A 10,646-nucleotide genomic window follows, 5' to 3' on the forward strand; every position below is an offset into this window, starting at 1 on the left:
CCTGCCAGGGTCAGCCAAAAACTCAACCCTAACCCGCCCTTCGGGCTGGTAGATCAGGGTTAGGTCCGAGCCCGGCTCAGGGCGGGTTTGGCCGGGTTCGGGCCAACTGGGCATTATTGACACCCCTACCAGAAAGTACACAAATGCCCCTAGCCCAAAAATGCCAAAAAACCTGAGCCAGACCAAAACATAACACATGGCTCAAAAGTACTCATTTCGAAGATCTTGACGAGCCCAACACAACTCCAGCCTTTGGCATGAAGCCCTGCCATTTTTCAACATTCTGATATCGTTTCGAGGCCAGAACAGCCCTCCGAAGGTCTCAATCACACTTTCTGGACCAAATCAGGCTTCACCAACAACATCAACATCAATTAATTCTCTGATATGGAAAGACGATATCGTCATTCTGATGATTGGATAGATTGGAATATGCTTTGCAATGACCACATGTCAAATCTAGTTGTCCATTGCAACCACATGACCAACAATGTATAGTTCTCTTCCTTTTGGTTCACATTGATCCAAATTTTTTTTGGTAAAAGGATAGACTTCTGAAACAATATTCAAAGCATTTCTTTGATAATATGTGGTAAAGTTTGGAGGGGGTTTTTAGAATTAACATTGAGTAGAGGTACTGAAGGATGATGGGAACACATCCATGAAGTTTTGAGTGCTAACCAAATTGTCACATGGCAGTTATAACCAGGCTTTGCATTTTTTGAAAATCTGCTTCCTTAGATGAAAATGAATTTTGGGTTGAGCATTGGTGGACAGGACTACTTAGTCCTTGAAGTCTACTCTCTCTCTCAGGTTGTCCCTTTCCCTTACCCTCAGATTGATCCATTATGCTTGAGCATCATCAGAAACCAGACTAGCCTAGTGTGTTGATCTGATCTGCAGAATTAAGAGCTGACACACTAGTGGTAGGTCCAATGAAAGGACCATAACTATAGAAAACCAACCAGTTTAACCAGAAGGTAGTAACTTAAGTCCTATCGGATGAATTCTAATTTTGAAGCTTCAATGTCCTTTCACAAGTTTTGCATTCTTCCTTGAAAACCAAATTATGGATTATGAGTTTCAGTTGACCTAGTCCCGTCTAGCATTAGTCCTCATCCATGGTCGTCTATTATCCCATCTCCACATCAATTAGTAAGTGGGAAGGATAATGTAGTAACTAAAATGTAGATTACTTCTGTATTCACAATATTACCATTATTTAAGGGGCCAAACTCATTCCTTGTGTTGTAACTAATCTGTTCATGGATATTTCCTGAAGAGGTACAATGATAGTGATGAACAACATTATCATGATTATTTTTATATCGTGATGCACTCCTAAACTGTTGTAATATTCAATATAAATGCGAGACTCGGAGGGGTAATCGGGAGGGAGGAAGACAATACATTGTACAATGTGATACTACTCCTATCCCAACTAATAATATTCCAGATTTAGTTTGCATGAAACACAACAATACATTTTTATTGTCCACGTTTATGAACTCGAAGCAAAATTGCTTGTCTTTATGGAAGCCAAAGCAAAATTGCTTATCATTATGGAAGCCATATCCATGCAACTTGAACCATATAGTCCTGCAAAGAATTTCCAACAAGAGACTCTTATAGCTACAGTTCCTAAATGTGGTAGTTACAGAGTAGAGTATTGATAGTGGATCATAAAAACAATCCTTTACAAGGAAGAATTAACATAATTTCTTCATTATTACGCTTGCAAATTTGCCGCATGAGAATGGATGGCTTCAAGAGAGAGTCATCAATCCAAACCAATACATAACCCAATTAGGATTCCTCTTGTTATTTTAAAAAAAAATCTTGTCATGATTCTTTGGGGTTTTCAGAAAATTCCTAGTTAGGATAAACTATTGCTTCCAAGATGATATAAAACGCCCCATATATAAATAACTCTCGTTACATGAGATAGATCTATGAAATACAGTCTGTCGCTAGTGGCATTGGTCTTCTTAGTTCTTACTTCAGGTATTGGCTGATCCATAATGATGTCTAATGGTGCCAATCCATCCAATCCATATGCCCATACATTCAAACTGGATTTGTCCAAGATGAAATGGGATGTAATGAAGAGCTTAAATGGTGTTACAGTGTTCGAGTGATTGTTGTCTCAAGAATATCAAGTAACATTGTGTCGTCTTGCAACTGTGAAAACTCTAGATACTTATATTCTCTTGATGACTGTAAGTACCATCCTGCTATGCAACATTCCTATGCAGCAGCACAAAGAGTCATTCTTTACATAAGCTATTTGGATTCATCCACCTAAGATTTGTCATCTTTTGTTTGATGAACTCTTCTAAAATGCCGTGCATGTCATTGTGAGAGCTAAATTTTATTTTAAAAAGGAAAATAATTGATGTAAGTTGCTTCAAGTGGATTTTGGTTGAGGCTTATATCATCCATTGGGTGTGTTAATCACTTGGTTTTGCTTTTCAAAGTCTAATTGTGTATTCTTTAGGGCAGAGTTAACAAACCTACCCTTTTATTCACTCATTTGAAGGACAAATCTTGGGTATTTGAGTTTTATTGAAATGACAATTCAGAGACTGGTCCTCCTAAGTTTCTGTTATATCTGTATATTTTGATGTCATGGTCCCAACTTTGTCGATCTCCCATTTGAACTATACTCCAGTGAACCAGCCCCATAATGGGTAACTCATCTAGATATCATGTTTCACCTTTGTACTTTCTGAAAGCAAGACTAATTAGAAAGGAGCCAGGTGTATAAAAATTAGGTAGGGTTAATGTGTTTTTCAAGTTGAGCTGTTGGATCCTTTTGAAAACTCAAAATAGAGTTATCTTCGATAATTATGCAAGTACCATATTCTTTCTCCCTATCTTGTTTTGTTGCCTATGAGATTTGGCTGAGACTTAGATAGGTAGATCCTTCAAAAAAACAAGAAAAGAAAAAAAAAAAAAAAAAAAAAAAAAAAAAGGGGAAAAGAAAACCTAAGTGATTGTGCTGCATAGTTTTTCTTTTCCTAGATTGTGCAATACAAGTTTTTAAGAGATACAGTGATGTGAAACTGTAAATCATCTGCTCCAAAACTATCGACAGAGTTAAAAAATAATTGAGTGTGGTTTATTCCTTCATTTTTTTTCTTTGGGGTTGGGTTCATTAACCATTGTTCAATGTTATACCTTCATCAGGTCTAAGTGGATCATATACTTAGGGATGTAAACAGATCGAATTCGGTTGGATAGTGGCAATATCATATTCGTAACCGATTATATTCAGACGGATTAGGATAATTTTCAGATAGTGATTTTTTTATTACAGGTTCTCCTAAATGGATATGAATACTGATCGAATACGATTTTTCGACTATCCATTGACGTATTTATCGTTTTTATGATGAGGGTTAGGGTTGAGACTTGAGAGTTTAGTAACTACCCTTTCTTCTACTTTTCTTAGTCTTTTATTCTATTACGTTTTTTACTTTTGATTTTTTTAATAGATATGTAATTCCATGTATCACATTGCATAAAACTATATATATAAACCAATAGCAAATCTAGAAAAAGAATCACATTATCTTAACTTATAAATTTTTAAAAATAAGAACACAAAATCCAATAAGGTAACTTAAAAGGACAGACAAACACAGAGTTATATTTCAGATATTTTATTACCGTCGGACTACTAAATGAATTAGATAATAATCGATCGGATAGGGGGATTATCATATTCGTATCTAATTAGTTTCGGACAGATTCCGATTCTCCTAAACGGATACGAACGCGGATTGAATATGAATTTACGAATATCCATTTACATCCCTACATATACTCTTCCAGAATGTATGCTAGGTGAATATTGTTCTCTATGTAATATAGAAGACCATAAAGTGTGTTTAGCATTAAAGAAGGTGCAACCTAGTCCACTGTAGGTACTATTATTGTTGTTTGGTTGAGATTAGAAAGAAAGGGATCCTTCTCCTTCTCCTTTAGTCCAAGAGATGCAAAACTGTGTTGCGCACTCTCTTGCTAGGAAGGCCCTATCTATGGAAAGAATGACAGTATGGCCAAATTCCAATCCTTGGCTTCTTGATCTCTATGCTCAGGATGCCCAGTATGACTCTTGCCGTCCTTTTTAATAAAATTTTTTCTTACCGAAAAAAAAAAAAAAAGGAAAGAAAGGATCCTCTCAATGCAGCTTTTGCATATTCTATAGTAATTTTCTTTTATTACTGATCAGAACATGCAGCAATTGAATAATTTCCCCCAAAAAAAGTATTTGCTAGTTTAAAGATTGTGTGGACTTGGGAATAGTGAAATATTTAAAATTTCAAAGCTTGAGAGTCCTTCATACTTGTTTAGAGGGGAAAAAAAAAAATCGAGAATGATAATGGCATTAGAGTTTCAGAATATTCTTATGCTTAACACTTTCATCTCTCTCTCTCTCTCTTCTTTTTTTGTTTTGTTTTGTTTTGTGAGTTGGATAACAATGGGACATAAAAAAGAATGTTATAAAATGGTAACATTTTTTTGTGAAAACTCACACATAATATCAGGATTCAATTTCCCTCTCACATGGGTTTTTTTATTATTATTTTTTCTCTTACCCTAAATATGTAGTTCCCATGTGGATGATATTTTTTTTGAATAACTATTAGTGTTACACGTAGATTCCTCCTCACACTAGTAGCGTGGAGAACTATCTCCTTAATTTTCTAGTCAGTCCTCGAATTCGAAAATTAGGGATCTCCAAAATTACTTCAATTGAATCCAAGTAAAGCTATAACATTGTTTGCTTAGCGGATGGAATAGTATTATTAGATGACCTAGATCGGTATCGACGATTGTTTGGAAAGCTCATCAATCTCCCTTAAGATCACTCATCCAAATATTGCTTTCCCAATCGCTGTGGTTAGATAGTTTATGACTCAACCTAAAATTGAACCTTTGTACGCTATTATGTAGATATTGCGATATTTGAAGAAGACACAGGGCCAGGGCCTTTTATACATGGTGCATAATCATCTCATAGTTGAAGAATTCACCGATGCTAATTGGCTTGGGTGCTCAATAGCTCATTTGTTTCAATCCCATCAATATGGCATTGATCTAGACTATTCAAAATTCCAAAATAGGTCAACAACGGCTTAACTTACACCCAATTCAAATGTTTGTGGAAAAAGTCTTCAAAGAGATTATATAGTTGATAAATTATGGGCCTCAGACTAGATCAAATCCACTAATGAGATTAATACTTTATACATATTCGGAGAAAGTTATCATCTAAAGTAGCACATAGCCGCACGTATATAGGTGCGGTTCTAGGCAACAAAACTATGTTGGTGCATCACATTGTTGGTTTGTTTAAAAATTTCATATATGTTCAAAGAGAAGGGATCGATGGTTTGAAATGGACCACTAAACTCTACTTATGACATACTTTGAGAATTTTATCTACATCATCAGGGACTGTAGGGGCTTACCTATTGCTGCTATATCGGAGCCTATTGACTGTGTTTCAGCCATCCAAGGGGAAGCTCTGGCGATAAAGGGGGGGGGGGGGGGGCTTGGATCACTTACAATGGAGTCGGATTGTAACGAGCTAATAGGCTACATCAACTCTCCTTCTCCACTTCCCAAGGCAGAAGTTCTTAATCTCGTTCTAGACATTAAGCAATTAGCTTCTTACTTTGTAAATTGTTCTTTCAACTTTGTTTCGAGGGAGAATAACAGCACTACTGACTCCTTGGCCCGGAGAACCAAGTCCGTTCTGTGTAGGACTTCCTGGCCTATCTCCTCTCCTTGACTGTCTGATCTTTGTAATCAGGATACTGAACGTTGGTCTTCCTTCAGTAAATAAATCTCCTTTTACCAAAAATAGAATTTTATCTACATCCAACAGTTAAAAAAAAGACCAACAAATATTATTATGGAGGCTCTACCCGTGGTGTATTTTGCCTATTTAACCAATAGTTTAAATTTACCTATTATACAATATTTTTATCCGAAAGGTTTGAAATTTTCAATCAGCCTAAAATTCAAAACTTTCAATCAATTATAATTGGCAAAAGATTCAGTGGGTGGGATCCCTTGAAGAGAATTTGGGGACGAAGATGTGGCAAATTTAAAAGATTGATACTTAGGGAATAATCTAAGTTGGCCATTTTCAGATTTCAACCTCAAATTTAGTAATTTAGCATTTTACCCTCCCATGTATCCATTCACCCCCTCAACTGTTGTATTCAGTCTTTGGTAGTCTTTGATTTTTCCTTACTTTATTGCCACTTGGGAATTCCAGTTGGTCTCAAACTTAACATGGAGTTAGAAGTAGGAACCGGTCCGGTTTATGCTGGGGTGAGGGGTTGATTGGGTCAATCCACTGGTCCGGCCCGTTTTGAAGATGATGCACTAAAGCCTTAAAAGTGTTTCAAGGGGTTTAGCATTAGTGTCCGAAGAGCAAGTCTCTACTTCTTCTTCAAACCATTCTCAAATGCGCATACGATAAGGTTTTTGTTCATGGCGGGAAGAGAAATGACAAGAATGGCAGAGAAACTGTAGGTTCTTCTACCGGGCTGCTCTGTTTTTGCGACTGCTTGTTGGGTTTTAAATCAGTTCCGATCTTTTGCTACTTTTGACACAATGCGTTTTAGGGTTTTTCGTAGAAAACAAGCAATCTCAGTTTAAGATCTTAATGGGTATTTCTAGTCAAGAGTATTCTTATTAGAATATTAGAGTTTGAAATGCAATCTCATATTTGTATGCCATGATTTTAGGTTGTTCCTGTATTTACTTGGTTGTGTAGAATTTCTTGATTTTGTAAAGGGATTCAAAAGCAAAGCATTTAGGGTTTAGAGAAGAATTTGATTTTGAATGTCATAGTTTGGGTTTAATTTGTTTCGAGTTCGGAGGCCGTGTATTGGGATTGAAGAATCTGTTTTATGCCAAAATATAATTCAATATATCAATGCCTGGTTTTAGATGTAAGTATTCAAGGGTTTATGTTGAGAATATTATGATCTAAGTTCAATTTTTTGTTGTTCATGCAACCCTGTATAGGGTCAGAGTGGATGAGCTACGGCCTTGGTCTGAACTTCCTACGGAATTCCTGGAGCTCATTGTGTCCTGTCTGTGCCTCGAAGATTATGTTCGCTGGTCCTGTGTTTGTAAGGATTGGCGAAATCTTTCCTGTTCACTCAGTGTAGTAAACCAGTTCCCATGGCTTTTGTTCTCCCCAGTTAATGATGGCATAATCAAGTTCTTTGATCCTTCACAGGGAAAGTTCTAGTTTGATGTGTTCCCAGATCTGAAGGACGCAGTTATCCACTGCTGTAAGGATGGATGGGTTCTGTTTTCTCAAACTAATCACCTTTTCTTATTCAATCCCTTCACCAAGTCGAGAATTGATCTTCCCGCTTGCAAAATTTTTCCATATATGTCCGTGAGATTTGCTTTATCTTGTGCGCCCACATCCCCTGACTGTATAGTTCTCTCAATTGAAACTCATATTGAAAATAAACTTGGAAGTGTTAATATTAGCACATTTGATCCAGGAGATGCACAGTGGACGACTGTTAAGTACCAAAATAAAGACGGGATGAATGGGTTTTTTTTATTAAATAATCAGAGGGTTGATGTGTTTTATGCTTCTCTTGGGGGCATGATCCAGTTTTCTGTAACGGATTATTCCATTGCTTTTATGAATCGTGTGAGTGGGCAGGGATATTTGATCCACAGAAGCATACTTGGCGTATCCATTTGTTGAATGAACTCACTCTTCCTCATTTGAGCTATGGTCAAGAGAGAACAAAGCACATAATCGAATTCAATGGGGGGATTGTATTGGTGTGCGCATCTTATCCATGTCACCCAAGAAACATATTTGGAGTACCAAGTGCACAACGCTCCCGCCACTGCAGATTCCGAGGAGTATCTTATCTTGATAACCCCATTATATTCAAATTGAACTGGTCTCGGAAGAAATGGGTTGAAACGGACAGCTTGAATGGTCTAACAGTGTTTGTCGGCTCTCACTATTCTTTTTCAGAAGTTGAATACCTAAGAATATCAAGGAACAGTGTCTACTTCTCGAAGCATATTGACTATGGAAAGTCTAGCTACCTTTATTCTCTAGATGACTGTAGGCACCAACATCCTGCTCAGCTGTGGCATGAAGCGATCTTTCCAAGGACGGTTTGGATCAAACCACCTAACACGAGTCATCTTTTGTTGGGAGAGCCCTTCTAAATGTTATGCATGTCTTTGTAAGGGATTTCTGAAACTTCTAGTTCTATGCATCTATTTGTTTTTTTTTTTAAAAGGAAAAAATTACTGTAAGTTGCTTCAGTTGGATTTTGGTTGATGCTTGTATGGTAAATTGAGTATGAATCGAACACCTGGTTTAGTTTTTCAAAGCTTAATTATCTGTTCTTTAGGTCTTTCAGCTGGGTGTAGCAATCTTAGGGGAAATTTAAGGCAGGTTAGACTTTGAATGACCTGTGACTAACAACCTGTCTGTTTATTCATTCGTCTGAAGGACAAATGCTCGATTTGTTTTTTTAATTGAAATATTTGCAGAGCGGCTGAACTATGAAGGTCAAGTTGAATACAAACGCAAATAGTTGGGTTCAAAGTAATCATTTTATTTGAGTTGAATATTAAAATATATATATATTGGATACATTTTAGTAGGTTTGCAGGAGAGAGAGATTGTTTCATGTCAAAGTCATGTTGCTACTACTGGTCAGACTTGAGGAAACCCATTTTGAGTTGCCCTTCGGTCTGTGTTTTTTCAATGTCATAGTGCCATCCATCTGAAGTGTACAGCAGTGAACCAGTTTCATCTCCAAGCCATGTTGCTACAACTGGTCAGACCTGAGCCATTTTTGAGTTGCCCTTCTGTCTGTGTTTTTCTATGTCATAGTGCCATCCATCTGAAGTGTACAGAAGTGAACAAGCCCCATTAATTTTAGCTCATCTAGATTTCATGTTTTACCTCTCATCTGGATGTCATGTTTTACCTAACCCATGTGTGAAGAGATCTTCACTGTGAGTGAAGGAAAAGTTGGTCTGTTCTTGTCTTGCTGCCTATAAGATTTGGCTTTAACTCAGACTAGTAAATCCTTTGGAAAAAGAACTTGAAGAAAAAAAGTGATTGCATGATTGCTTAGTATAATTTTTATCCTTTTTATTATATGCAAGGAACTTATTCTCTGCTGTCAGGTTGGGATTCGAAAGGACAGGAGCCTCTCCATGCTGCTTCAAATACTCCACATGTTCTATGTAATTTTTTTTTTCTTCTTTATTTTTTTATTAATAACATTGACCAGAACAGGTATGAATGGAATGATTCCCCAACAACATCAGTTAATTCTCTGATATGGAAAGACGATATGTTCATTCTGATGATTAGATATATTGGAATATGCTTTGCAATGTCCACAATTCAAATCTAGTGGTACATTGTAACCACATGACCAACAATGTATAGTTCTCTTCCTTTTGTCTCACATTGATCAAAAAAAATTTTGGTAAGAAAATGGACTTCTGAAACAATATTCAAAGCATTTCTCTGATAATATATGGTAAAGTTTGGAGGGATTTTTAGAATTAACATTGAGTAGAGGTACTGAAGGATGATGGGAACACATCTATGAAGTTTTGAGTGCTAACCAAATTGTCACATGGCAGCAGTTATAACCAACAGCTATTGTTTATGATTTATTGAAAATCTGCTCCCTTAGATGAAAATGAATTTTGGGTTGAGCATTACAAGGTGGACAGGACTACTTGGTTATTGAAGTCTACTATCTCTCTCAGGTTGTTCCTTTCCCTTACCCTCAGATTGATCCATTATGCTTGAGCTTCATCAGAAACCAGATTAGCCTGGTGTATTGATCTGCAGAATTAAGAGCTGACACCCTTGTGGTAGGTCCAATGAAAGGACCATAACCATAGAAAACCAACCAGTTTGGGATTGGATTGAGTGTATTGTCTCTGATTCATCACGGTATCGCAGGATTTCGCTCCATTCAATAACCATGCATTTTTATGACGACAAGTCATTGTTTAACTCTTAATTGAGAATAGGTTTAGAATTTATTAAATTTTTTTTTAAAATGAATCTTATTTAGAAATGTTTTATGTTCGGATCCTCTTCAGCGGATGGCTACACGGGCTACTCGCACCCCAGGGCCAGCACCCAGCCATACGATACGTGCTGGAGAGGATTTTTACACAAAAACGATACAAACAAAGAAAAGGCAACCCTCCAAGCCACCCAAGGACAGACCCTAAGAAAGCAAAGAGGGACCTTGAATCGAAATAGAAGGCAAGCCAAGGGCAAACAGAGGCAAAGGAGCCAAGCAAAACCCATACGAGGTACTCCCCAAGAGCGGAAAGAAAACGTAGCAAGCCCATCAATCCTTACCAAGACAAAAAAACCGAATTGGAAAAGGCCAGAAAGAAAACAAACAGCGTACAACTGAAAAACTAATACCCCCTACTGTCCATTTTTCTTCTTCGTAGAAGACTTACACTTGATAAGAAAGTCTTTTATGCCGGGAGCCAACCCCAACCCATAGCTATTGCACCGGATGGAGGCTCGGTAAATGATATTTGTTACCAATCCATCCAAAATTTCTATAGGGGGA

General features: G+C 37.1%; 2 long non-coding RNA genes across 2 annotated transcripts; both read left to right on the forward strand.

Annotated features, from left to right (window-relative positions):
* The first annotated feature begins 368 nt into the window (after positions 1-368).
* LOC122645557 lies at positions 369-9,732 on the forward strand. Its single transcript, XR_006330477.1, has 3 exons — positions 369-538; positions 606-608; positions 9,530-9,732. It is a non-coding gene; the product is annotated as an uncharacterized LOC122645557 (long non-coding RNA).
* On the forward strand, positions 6,504-7,171 carry LOC122645555. Its single transcript, XR_006330475.1, has 2 exons — positions 6,504-6,551; positions 7,054-7,171. It is a non-coding gene; the product is annotated as an uncharacterized LOC122645555 (long non-coding RNA).
* Positions 9,733-10,646: the final 914 nt, after the last annotated feature.

The sequence above is a fragment of the Telopea speciosissima genome, chromosome 11 (assembly GCF_018873765.1).
Source record: "Telopea speciosissima isolate NSW1024214 ecotype Mountain lineage chromosome 11, Tspe_v1, whole genome shotgun sequence".
Lineage (NCBI taxonomy): Eukaryota > Viridiplantae > Streptophyta > Magnoliopsida > Proteales > Proteaceae > Telopea > Telopea speciosissima.